General features: G+C 36.3%; 1 non-coding gene across 1 annotated transcript; it reads left to right on the forward strand.

The window, feature by feature from the left end:
- Positions 1 to 10126: 10126 nt before the first annotated feature.
- LOC122096661 lies at positions 10127 to 10233 on the forward strand. The gene has a single exon (XR_006145359.1). It is a non-coding gene; the product is annotated as a U6 spliceosomal RNA (small nuclear RNA).
- Positions 10234 to 12155: the final 1922 nt, after the last annotated feature.

The raw sequence follows: 12155 nt of genomic DNA on the forward strand, positions 1-12155 counted from the left end.
GTATAAAGTCACAAAATGTTTCATGCATGTACAGAGTACTGCTGTGATTGTGTGGCAGGGAAATGTGATCAGAGACAACTTGGAACATGCTGTTGCTCTTCTCAGAAGCAAGAGTCTATTTCAAAAACCCCTGAAACTGACCAGCTCCATTCTTTCCAGGTTAACTACCTGGGGAAAACTGGACATTTCTGGGAATCTTACCTGGATGTAGTGAAGGCCAATCCTTTAAGATGAGCAATAAGTACTAATAATAGCCAGGGGAAATGTCTGGTGGTATTTCATGAGACCACTATTGGAGATGTTACTGGCCAACTGGAGTAGAATCTGTGCTTTAGTTCCATTGGCCAACCCACACCTGAGCATTCTCAAACACCATAAATTAAGTGAGGAGATACTTCTTAGTTATCAGGTCATTCAAACTTCATATTTATAACTATGCTACTTAGGGGCGCCTGAAAATTTTCCAAAGAGTTTAAAGCTAGAAACAAGAAACAGGAACTCAAATTAGTCTTATTCTTTTTTATTTTTTTATTAGTTTTATTATTAGTTTTATTCTCCACAATCTATGATCTCCATAAACAAATTATTCCAATATGTACTTTTATTTATCAGTAGTGTTTGTTAATTGAAAATGCCACCATGGAAAAGTAAGTAGGAGCCACTGGTAGGATTGAATGGGAAAAAAATAGGTCTAAATACGATACTTGACCAGATATTTGACCAGATAAGCAGGTGATAAGTGAAATGAGCCCAAACATTGGGACACAAGTGGTTTTTTCTTTATTGCTATTGTTCTAACATATTTATAATGTTCCATTTGATTTTTGTTTCTTTATATTCTGCCCCCCCCCAAACAGCCTAACCCCTGTTTCCAATGAGTTTGATGTTGGTGTTCTGCATCTTGTATATATACTTCTCTAGTTTGGGGAGAGAAATGGAAAAAACAGAATGCTTAAATGGGAATACAGGTTGACCCATTGTAACAATTAGATGCACCAGACACTGCTGAAAAACAAACTTTACAATTTAGGGGCTGTGGGAGGGAGTGTACAAGGTAGTTTTGGAGCTGGGAGGTTAGGGATGGTAGGGGAAATACAAAGGAGGAGGTAACAATGCTTGTTGGGAAATGTATGCTTTACCTTGCTCATGTAACTAACCCCTCTATACAGTATTTTTACAATAAACATATAAAAATAAAAGAATAAATATACTTCAAAGGGAATCTCTGTGGTGGTTGGAGGCCAATGCTACAGAAAGACTTACAAGGATTTAGTACTGGCAAAAAAAATTACCTAAAAACTGAGATGATGCTGAGTATAATCCTAAATGCTCAGGTGGCTGAATTCTGAAGATCTGTGTTTGAAGCCAACCCAGGCAGGAAAGATGAGACTAAATCCTCTATATCCCTTTCTCTTTGTAAATACCCATCAGCATTAAATATAAAGTAATTTTGAAAAAAATAAAAATGACTCAGAAGAAATTATAAATGCAAAACCATCTTCACAGAAGCAAACTCTCAGAGATATTTCATGACTTTAAAAAGGATGAAGTGGATGAAGTTAGTATATATTTAGAAGTACAACAATGCACAAAACGTAAAAAGATATTCATATATTTCATTATATAACCCAAAGCAGAAGCAAATGTTGTTTAGATGATTTTTTAAAATACAGTCTCTCAGGTACTGGGAAGGTGGTTCAATGGTAGAGTGCCTGCCTTGCATGCATGAGGCCTTGGGTTTGATTCCTCAGCTTCACATAAGCAGAAAAAGATGCAAGTGGTGCTGTGGCTCAAGTGGTAGCACTAGCCTTGAGCTGAAGGCCAGAACCCTGGCCCCAGAGTTCAAGCCCCATGACCAACAAAATCCAAATAAAAAACAAAACAAAACACAGTCTCCCACGTTTTTGGCCTCAACTCTGTAAAAGCTCTACTACAGCCTAGGACTAAGATTTTAAGTGTGGACATTTATCAATATTCCTGATTCAGATTCTACTTGACCATTTTATAAATAAATATTTTGTTCTTAATTTTCCTCTTTTTAAATTTACATGCACCGATAAAAAATGGTTTGGCTATCCCAGTAACCTTCTCAAAGTACCTCCTAATGACAACTTACAAAAAGTTGTATCCTATTACAACAAGGAAAACAATGCCACAAATACAGAACGCCAATAATTAAGTATTAATGATTAATAAAATAAAAAACAAAACAATTACCAGTATTTAAAGTGTACTATATATTAGATTTTATTATTGTCATATTTCTTTACAGTTAACAGTGGCTAAGATTATGATGTTCAACAAGAATTTTATAGGCTATGAGTAGTGGTTAAAGTCACCCACTAAGATTACCATTTGTGGTTCATCTTATAATTTGTATATGTTTTATATCTTCATTTGTTCTTCGCTAGCATATAAAGTAAGGAAATGCTATAGTTTTAATAGAAACTGTGTAGATAACAAAGTCAACTCTTTACTCTGGTACTTTACACAGAGATTTTGCAAGTTCTCATTAGTAAAGTTTCTAAACTCTGAAATGTAGATACTTAGTGGTATATGTCCGCTACCATGAATCTTAACTATTTTATAGAAAAGAATTATGACCTGCCTAACAGACCTAGTTTGGGCATATATAAGCAAATACCCAAAATTAAATACATTTCAAACATTAAAACTTTTAACAAACCTTAACACTTCCTGTAGTTTTCATTATGACAGGTCCCTTGTATAGAATACTTGAATTCCGCCTCCTACACTTCTCTTGAAATATAAATATCTGGAATTATTTTTTATTTATTTTTTATTGTGAAAATACTGTACAGAGGGTTTACAATTACATGGGCAAGATATTCAGTACATTTCTTATCAAGCATTGTAGCCTCCTCCTTTGTTTCCCCTTCTTATCCCTTCCCAGCCCCCCCTGTCCCCCCCACTCGCTCCTCACCCCCTCCCCCACACCAAAGTTGTAAAGTTCGTTTTCGGCATGACAACTTGTACTTCTCATTGTTGCAACGGGTAAACCTGTATCCTTGTTTAAATGACTTGTTTTTCCCCTTCCCCTCCACAAATTATATCAACATCAAAAACAGTGAAAGCAGGGGTTATAATATGGGGGAGGGACATACAAAGCAACTAAGAAATAATCTTATAAATGCATTAGAAACAAATGCATGAAAGAAAAAACACATTTAAATACATATCTTAGGGTTCATTTTCCTAACATCAACTTATCTGACCTTTTCTGCTTGACTCATACATATACTAGACATTGCAAATAAGGGAAAACATGGGACCTATGTTTCTTTGGGCTTGGCTTACGTCATTTAATATAATTTTTTCCAAGTCTTTCCATTTCCTAACAAATGGGGCACCCTCATTCTTTCTGATGGAGGCCTAGAATTCCATTGTGTATATGTACCACATTTTCTTGATCCATTCATCTACTGAGGGTCATCTGGGTTGGTTCCATATCTTAGCTATAGTAAATAATGCAGCAATAAACATAGTTGTGCTGGTAGCTTTAGTGTGGTCTTGTTTGTAAGCATTTGGATAAATGCCCCAAAGTGGGATTGCTGGGTCATAGGGGAGCTCTATGTGGAGTCTTTGGAGGAACCTCCATATTAGTTTCAAAAAGAGGTTGAACAAGTTTACACTCCCAACAACAATGAAGTAATGTTCCCTTCTGTCCACATCCCCTCCAGCATCTGTTGCTATTTTCCTGGGGTGAGGTCGTATCTTAATGTTGTTTTGATTTGCCTTTCTTTTATGGCTAGGGAAGTTCAGTAATTCTTCATGTGTCTATTGGTCATCCTTCTTTCTTCTTCACAGAAGTTACTCTTTAAGCTTTTAGCCCACATATTTATTGGTGATTTTTTTCTTTGAGGATTTGTTGTTGGGGGATTTAATTTTTTGAGTTCCAAGTATATTTTAGATATGAGAGCCTTGTCCGTTGTATGGCTAGTGAAGATCTTCTCCCAATCTGTGGGTTTTCTATTGATCTATCTAGCTATGTCCTTTGCCATGCAGAAGCTCTGCAACTTCATGCAATCCCATTTGTCCAACCTTTCTTTGATTTGTTGTGTTTCCGGGTCGCTATTAAGAAAATTTCGGCCTGTGCCAAAGAGACCTAGGGTTTCTCCTATTCCATCCTGTAATGTTTTCAGAGTGTCTGCTTTGACTCCGAGGTCTTTGATCCATTAGGAGTTGATTTTTGTGCTGGGTGATATGTAAGTGTCTAGCTTTAGTTTTCTAGAGGTAGTTAACCAATTTTGCCAGCACCATTTACTGAAGAGGCTGTCTTTCTTCCATTCCATTTTTTTTAGTTCCCTTATCGAAGATTAGATGGCTATAGTTCTGTAGGTTCATTTCTGGGTTTTCAATTCTATTCCATTGGTCCTGAGGTCTGTTCTTGTGCCAGTGACAAACTGTTTTGATGACTATGGCATTAGAGTAGAGTTCGAAATTTGGTATTGATATTCCTCCAGCAGCATTCTTTCCGTTGAGGAGCGGTTTTGCTATTCGGGGTCTTTTATAGTTCCATATGAATTTTTGGATTGCCTCTTCTATTCGCTTGTAGAATGAGGTTTGAATTTTGATAGATATTGCATTGAATTTGTAGATAGCCTTGGCAAATATTGCCATTTTCACGATGTTAATCTTTGCAATCCAGGAGCGTGGGAGTTTTTCCCATTTTCTAAGTTCTGTTTTGATCTTCTTTTTCATGTTTTTAAAGATTTCATCATAGAGGTCCTTCACTTCTTTGGTTAAGTTAATTCCTAGGTATTTTATTTTTTGTGGGGCTATTACAAATGGAGTTGCTTTCCTAATTTCAGCCACACTTTTCTCATTGTTGTAATACAGAAAACCGTCGATTTTGGGGGGTTAATTTTATACCATGTTACTTTGCCAAAGTTTTGAATCAGCTTGAGTAATTTGGGAGTGGAGAAGATCATGTCATCTGCAAAGAGGGAGAATTTTATCTCTTCTTTCCCTATTTGGATCCCCTTTATGTTTGCATCTTGTCTTATTGCTGTAGCTAGGCATTCTAATATTAGATTGAAGAGAAGTGGAGAGTGGACGTCCTTTTCTTGTTACTGAGTTAAGAGGAAATGGCTTTAGTTTTTCACCATTAAGTATAATGCTGGCTGTAGGCTTGTCATATACAGCCTTTATTGTATTGAGGAATGTTCCATGGATTCCTAATTTTTCCAAAACCTTCATCATAAAGGGGTGCTGGATCTTGTTGAATGCTTTTCTGATTCTGTTTAGAAATCCATGTGGTTCTTATCCTTGCTCCTGTTGATGTGATGAATAATATTATTGATTTGCGTATATTGAACCAGCTTTGCATCCCTAGAATGAATCCTGTTTGGTCATAGTGTATGATTATTTGGATGAATTGTTGAAGTTGATTGGCCAAAATTTTGTTGAGAAACTTTACATCAATGTTCATCAAAGAAATGGGTCTATAGTTCTCTTTCTTTGATGAGTCCCTACCTGATTTTGGGATGAGGGTTATGATGGCTTCATAGAATGTGTTCGGTAGTGAACTTTCTCTTTCAATTTCATTGAAGAATTGGAGGAGTATTGGTGTTAGCTCTGCTTTGAAGGCTGTGTAGAATTTCTCTGTAAATCCATCTGTTCCTGGACTTTTCTTAGCTGGGAGTTCTCTTATTGCTGTTTCTATTTCAATGCTTGATATGGGCCTGTTAAGATGGTTTAACTCATCTTGGTTTGGTTTTGTCATGTCAATATTTGCTAGGAAAAGTTCCATTTCTGCCAAGTTCTCATACTAATTAGATAATGTTTTGAGAAGTATCCCCTTATAATGTTCTGAATCTTGGTTGTTTCTGTGCTGATGTTTCCATTCTCACCTCTGAATTTATTTATTTGGTGTTTTCTCTTCTTTTTCTGATAAGATTTGCTAACGGTTTGTTAATTTTTTCAAAGAACCAAATCTTTCTTTTGTTGATTCTTTCTATAGTTTTTTTAGAATCTAATTCATTTAATTCTGATTTAATTTTAATTATTTCTTTCTGTCTACTGGATTGGGGTTTAGCTTGCTGCTCTTTTTCAAGGAGGTTCTCATGTCTTATTAAATTGTTGGTTTCATATCTCTCCAATTTGTTGATGTAGGAACTCAGAGCTACAAATTTCCCTCTGAGTACTGCCTTTACTGTGTCCCAGAGGAGCTGGTAATTTGTGTGCTCATTTGTGTTGAATATCATGAAAATTTGAATTTCCTTTCTAGTCTCTTTCATGACCCACTGGTCATTCAATAGTGTTTTGTTCAGCCTTTGTGTGTTACAAGACTTTCTTTGGTGGCTTTCGGTGTTGAGTTCTAATTTTCTTCCCTTGTGGTCAGAGAGAATGCATGATATAAATTCAATGTTTCTGAATTAGGACAAGTTTGCTTTGTGACCTAAAATGTGGTCTATGTTAGAAAATATTCCATGTGCTGCTCAGAAAGCAAACTTCTGAAGCTGCTGGGTGAAATATTCAGTAGATGGCTGTAACAACTAGTTGATCTGTGAAGTTGTTAGATCTGTGTTTTCTCTGTTGAGGTTTTGCCGAGTTGATCTATCTAGTGGGAAGATTGGTGTGTTAAAATCCTCAACAATTAATGTCTTTGGATCTATGTGGGATTTGAGGGAAAGTAGTGTTTATTGGATAAATTTGGGTGCTCCATTGTTTGGCGAATAGATATTTAGAATTGTAATATGCTCCTGAAGGAGAGATCTCTTAATTAGTATGTAGCGACCTTCTTTATCTCTTCTCACAAATTTTAATTTGAAGTTATTTTATCTGATATTAGGATTGTAACTATCGACTATTTATGGGGGCTGCTTGTTTGGTAGATTTTGTTCCAGACTTTAACATTGAAAATGTGTTTGTTTTACTGGCAAGATGTGACTTTTGAAGGCACCAGATAGAAAGATCTTGTTTTTTAATCCAACTAGACAGTCTATGTCACTTAATTGGAGAGTTAAGTCCATTAATAATGAGAGATAGGACTGAGAGGTATTTGGGAGTTCCTGCCTTATTATCCACCTTCTTGGGGCTCCTAAAACTGGGTTCTTCCTATGGTTCTTGGATTCTCAGTGTGGGTGCAGTTTCTTGCCCTTTATTATGGTCTTGTTGGTTTTCTATGTGTAGGACATCTTTAAGAATCTTTTGTAGGGCTGTTTTGGTGGATATGTATTGTTTCAATTTTTCTTTGCTATGGAAGGTTTTTATTTGGCCTTCAGTTATGAAGGAGAGTTTAGCTGGGTAGAGTATTCTTCCTTGATAGTTGTTTATTTTTAGGGCATGGCATAGATCATTCCAGGCTCTTCTTGCCTTGATTGTCTCTGTTGAGTAATCTGTGGTGTTTCTAATTGTTTTCCCTTTATAAGTTATTCATCTTTTCTCCTTCACAGCTTTAAGGATCTTTTCCTTGGTCTTAGTTGATCCTGTGTGGATTATAATGTGACAGTGGGATTTCCTATTCTGGTCTGGTCTATTTGGAATTCTAAAAGCTTCTTGTATCTGAATAGGCCTATCTTTTTGCATGCTTGGGAAGTTCTCTGCTAGGATCCTGTTAAACAAATTTCCTAGACAATTAACTTCTGTTTCTAGGTGCTCCTCTACACCCATTATCCTCAGATTAGGCCTTCTGATGGTGTCTTCCAAGTGTTGGATAGATCTATCATATTTCTTGGACTTGTCTTGGATGGTTGTATGTTCTTTCTCTATAATATCTAGGCTGTCTTCAATCCTCTAACCTACTGTCAAGACTTTCTACTTTAATTTTAAATTCTTCTCCTTCTAATTAGTCAGCTTTGATGGCTTCAAATCCTTTGTTGCAGCTTTGTTTTAGATCTTGAATGAACGTCTTTACTTCCTTAATTGGGTGTTCAATGTTTATTCTAAAATCACTTAGTTGATTGTTTATGGTTTCCTTGGACTCCCATTCCTTCTGTTGGGTTCCATTCAGCATTCCCTTTGTGGTCTCCCTGACTTCCCACAGCTCTTTTTTAATGGCTCCCATGAATGCCTTTAGTGATCTTTGTGTATACTCATACTGCTCTATCAATTCCTGTATTACTCTTTGCTTAGCTTCCTGATGTTCATGCCATTCCTGTAGTTCTCTTTGCATGTTCTCAGCCTGCTCACACCATTCCTGCCTTTCTCTTTGAGTATTCTCAAGCTGCTCACGCAAATCCTGTATCATTTTTTGAGTAGCTTCCTCACGCTCATGATATTCCTGTATAAATCGTTGGATTGCTTCTTTTCTCTCCCTATCACGCTCATACAGAGTACTTTGTAAGTTTTCAATCTTTTCCTGCATTGACCTTTTGTTTGCCTCCTCTCTCTCCCTATCACGCTCATACAGAGTTCTTTGTATGTTTTCAATATTTTCATTTATCATGTTTGCCAGCAGTGGATTATTCATTATCTGTTCTGTTTCCTGATTATCATGAGTGGGAGTGGAGATACCCGGACTTGCCATTTTTCTTGTGTTTTTCCAGCTTACTCTGCCCATTTGGGATGAAAATAACACCAGTTTTTTGCTAGAACACTTTCTTAAGGCAAGCATCAACCAAAGTCTGTATTTGCACAGTCAATATTCTGCAGATACAGTCTAGTTCAACAGATACATCTATTCAACATTTAACAACTATATATTAATGGGGTGCGAACCACGAAGAAGAATTTGGTAAACCAGAAATTATTAGGTTTAGGGAGAGATGTGGGTTAACAATAGGAATAGAGTGATGTGGGAATGTACAGGGAGAGTTAACTGAGTCCTAATCTCAAAGAAGGAAATAAGTTGGATCGTATGAAAGTAGAGAGCGAAAAAAAAGAAGAAAGGAAAGGGAAAAAAGTGACCAAGAAAAATAGAAAAGTAAAAATTTAAAATATGAAGCAGAAAGGAATACAAACTATTCAGAGAAGAACGTGAATATAATGAGAGACAGGGAAGAATATAAAGGAGATGTGAAAAATTTTAAAATAAAAATACTTAAAATATTATATAGGTATAAAGAGGTAGTACTGCTATTAAGGAATTTAAGTCTAAGAGGTTTTTAATTGAGTAATGAATTTGTGGATTAAGTGTGTACACAATGGGGAATAAGGTCTACTAATCGACTACGGGTTTATCTGAGGATGTGCAGAACAACAATTAAATCACATAAAGAAGAACGAAAGAGAAGAAAAGGTGAAAAGGATAAGAAAGAAAGAAGAAAAGATCAGAAGTTCAGTAGAGCTAAAGAAAAAACAAAAAGAATTTTTTTAAAAGAAAAGAAAGAAACACGCACACACACATATACCCCTAAAATAAAAATTATAAGAGGAAAAAAAGTTACTAGAAAACAATTTTTTTCAAAAAAGGTAAAAATTAAAAGTTTAAAAAAAGTTTTAGAAAAAATTTTTTATAAAAGGTACCAAAAAAAAAAAAGAAAAATATTTTTTGGTAGGGGTCGGAAAAATCATGTATCACCCTTATGTTCATAACCAGCCTCTTGTTGGAGTCTCTGGTCTGCTTGTGGTGTTTGATTTTCCTGTGGCTTGGTTGGTTTCTTAAGTCAGTTTGTTTGAACAGGCAGAAAAATGCTCTGCTTTACCCAGGATTTTGTGATCCTCCTTCCAGATTAGTTCAATGGAAGGGAGATATGCATTGAGTATCACAAAAGAGGGAGATGGCTTTTTCCTCAAGTTTGGAGATGCTGTGATGAGGCTAGGTTCTGGGTAGAGTTGAGGAATTTCAGCAAACATTAGCTTTCCCCGGGGGCTAGTTTGTGAGAAACTCACAGAGCCCAGCCTGGAGCCACTCTCAGGGTTTATGTTTACTGAATTTCAATTGATTGTCAAGGCTGCTAAAGGGAGGGGCAGCCTCTGGCTCTGATTACCCAGTGAAGAAAGCCACTCCTAGGGCTGGCGCCCGAGCTGGGTGACTTTTCTCTGGGTGGAGCTGAGTCTGGCAGGTCAGCTTAGGTTCTTGTGACCTGCTAAATGACCTAGTTTTCTTCCAAGGCTTAAGTTGGAGCTAGCAGCTCCATCGAGCATTGTCAGTATCCAAGATGGAGATCTCCAGTACTGGAGGGTGAGGGAAGGCCTTCCCTCCTCTGCTCCCTGAGAAGCAGTGAGGAAGCATCATATACACTAAATTTGGAATGATATCGAGAAGATTAACGTGGCCCCTGCTTAAGGATGACAGGCAAACTCCTGTCATTCCATCGCCTAATTTGTTAGGAAATGGAAAGGCTTCGGAAATAGATTATGAAGTGTAGTAAGCCAAGTCCAAATAAACATAGGTCCCATGGTTTCCCTAATTTTCAATAACTAATATATGTCTGGGATAAGCAGAAAAGGTCAAAAGCTATGAGCATATGACCAGATAAGATTATGTTAAGGGAAATGAACTGAAGTTAGTGACACAAGTGGTTTTTTCTTTCTTGCTATTGTTTCTCACATACTTATAACATACAGTGTGTTTTTTTTTTTTTTTGCTTCTTTATATGTTCCGACCCCATGTTATGACACCTGTTTTCACTGTATTTGAAGTTGGTGCGCCTACATCTTGTCTATAGTCTCTTCTAATTTGTGGATGGGAAGAAGAAAAAGTAAATGCTTAAATAGGGATACAGGTTCACCCATTGTAACAATGAGATGCACAAGACACTATGTTGTAAAATGAACTTTACAATTGAGGCAGGGGAAGGGAGGAGGTGAGTGGACTTGTGGAGGTGGAAGGGAAGGGATAGTAGGGGAATAATGAAGGAGGAGTTAACAATACTTGTTAGGAAATGTACTCATTGCCTTGCTCGTGTAACTGTGACCCTTCTGTACAGCATTTTTGCAATGAAAACATATAAAAATGTTCTGAGATGGAAGAGCTTATTTCCTTTATTTCACTCATAATATCGTTAAGAAATTAATGAAAAACACTGATATGAAGGTATTTTGAATAAATGTGTGTGGGCACATGCACATGTGCCCACACACTTGCATGTGTGTTGGCATGCTCAGAGTTTGAAATCAGGGCTTCAAGGTCTTGCTAGTCCTTTTCGCTCTATTAGTGAGCTACTAAATGAGCTACATCTCCATTCCTGGCCCTTTGCTAGTTCATTAAAATTTTTGAAAAATAATCTTATGAATTTATTTTACCCTGATAAGCTTCCAACTGTTATCCACAGATCTCAGGCTCCTGAGTAGATATCCCCAGTAGTAGGATTACAGGCGTTATAAACCAGCAAAAGGCTTTCAGAATAATGTATAAAGTAGAAGAAAATTTACTTCACAGGGGCCTGTTTTATCATCTCCTACTTTTAAAACATTTTGGATTGATTATATGTGAATTTATTTCGTTTTGGCATTGTTAAAAGACAGTAAGTGTTGATATTTAAAATTTTAGTACATTTTAAAAAGGATACTGGAACTGTGGGACAGAAGAAATATGCTTCTCTTTGTATCTCAATTTATAAGCTCAGTTCTGTGCATGATAACCCAATGTCACCAAGACATTGTATACTATTATTTCTTGGACAATATGAATATTGAATTGAGAATGTCATAGAATGAAGAGATTTTATCTACCTTTTGTGTATTGCTGAAAGACTTTTGGAAACTTTGACTCATTTTCTTCCTCACTCACTGTGTCTTTGGGCCATACACTTACTGCCTTTAATTACAATTTTTTCCAACACTAAAATGGTAATAACATTAGCATTATAGCAAATGTTATCTTAAGAATTAAAGGAAATAACACTTGTGAAATACTTAATATAAACTTCTATGGATGAGTTTGAGTTTAGCCAGCAGTCTTTTCTAAATACTAAATAAAATGTGATAAGTAGTACAGAAACCATTACATGTAGTGAGCAACCAGAACTAATATCTATTGACCATGCTCTGCTTCCAAGCAAGCCAGTTGGATAACTTCTCATGCTGTAAATCAAACTGGTTATCTTATGTCTTGTTAGAGTAAAAATACCAGAGACAGAAAGATGAAGTTATCTTGTAGACTGAGATGAAATCGATATGAAAATGTGTAAAACTGATAAAACATAAAAGTATCTGACCAGTACAATGTGTTTTACAACATTTAAGTTACATCGCAAAGATAAAGAAGACCTAGAAGAATGAATTCTTTTTCTGTTGTCCTATCATAG

Source organism: Dipodomys spectabilis, unplaced genomic scaffold (assembly GCF_019054845.1).
Source record: "Dipodomys spectabilis isolate Male_0828 unplaced genomic scaffold, ASM1905484v1 ptg000384l, whole genome shotgun sequence".
In the NCBI taxonomy this organism is placed as follows: domain Eukaryota; kingdom Metazoa; phylum Chordata; class Mammalia; order Rodentia; family Heteromyidae; genus Dipodomys; species Dipodomys spectabilis.